Raw genomic sequence first — 858 nt, forward strand, 5'->3', positions numbered from 1 at the left:
AGAGGGCTAAATGACCAGTATAGTAATAGTTGTTCTCATGTTCTGCTCATGAATCCTATTCCACCAATATCTAAATTTTTTTCTTTGGTTGTACAACAAGAAAGATAATGATCTACTGTTGTGCCTACGTAATTATTTATCCTATTATTCTTTATCTTCTTCTTTTAAAACTATTATTTCTTCCATTAACTCTCACCATGAACCAAGTTCTTACACTGAGGCTTCCAAAAGTACTTGTTGGCAATCTGTCATGTAAGTTGCGCTTCAAGCTCTTGCCACTAACAATAATTGGTAGTGGGGTCGTTGTAGTATAGTGGTAAGTATTCCCGCCTGTCACGCGGGTGACCCGGGTTCGATCCCCAGCAACGGCGCCAAAAACTTTGAAGACTTTTTTACGGCAAGTGCACTGTTTAGGTTCGAACCCTAAAAATACCTCTAGCCCTCTATTTATCCTAGTTTTATAAGGTTAGGTTGCTTCCTGTGTCGCGCTAATGGGCTAAATGATAAAACATCAAAAAGACCCAATCTTTCTTTGCATCTTTTTCCATTGGGATTATTTTATATGTAAATTAGCAATAAACCTTATAAGTGTCTATATTTTAATATGAAATATTACTGAAATTAGACACTTATCAAGCTTCAAGCTCTTGCCACTAACAATACCTGGCAGCTTACTCTTATTCCCCCAAGGAAGAAAACCATTGGTTGTAAATGGGTATACAAAGTAAAACACAATTCCGATGGCACAATTGATCGTCATAAAGCATGACTAGTTGCCAACGGCTTCACCCAACTCGAAGGCTTAGATTTTTTAGAAACATTTGCACAAGTTGCCAAACTCACCACCCTCCGTTTACT

The 858-nt window shown here is 37.8% G+C and overlaps 1 non-coding gene across 1 annotated transcript; it reads left to right on the forward strand.

Moving 5' to 3' along the window:
• Positions 1 to 299: 299 nt before the first annotated feature.
• On the forward strand, positions 300 to 371 carry TRNAD-GUC (transfer RNA aspartic acid (anticodon GUC)). Its single transcript has one exon. It is a non-coding gene; the product is annotated as a tRNA-Asp (tRNA).
• The last annotated feature ends 487 nt before the right edge of the window (positions 372 to 858 follow it).

This window comes from Phaseolus vulgaris, chromosome 3, assembly GCF_051622355.1.
Source record: "Phaseolus vulgaris cultivar YP4 chromosome 3, ASM5162235v1, whole genome shotgun sequence".
NCBI lineage: Eukaryota > Viridiplantae > Streptophyta > Magnoliopsida > Fabales > Fabaceae > Phaseolus > Phaseolus vulgaris.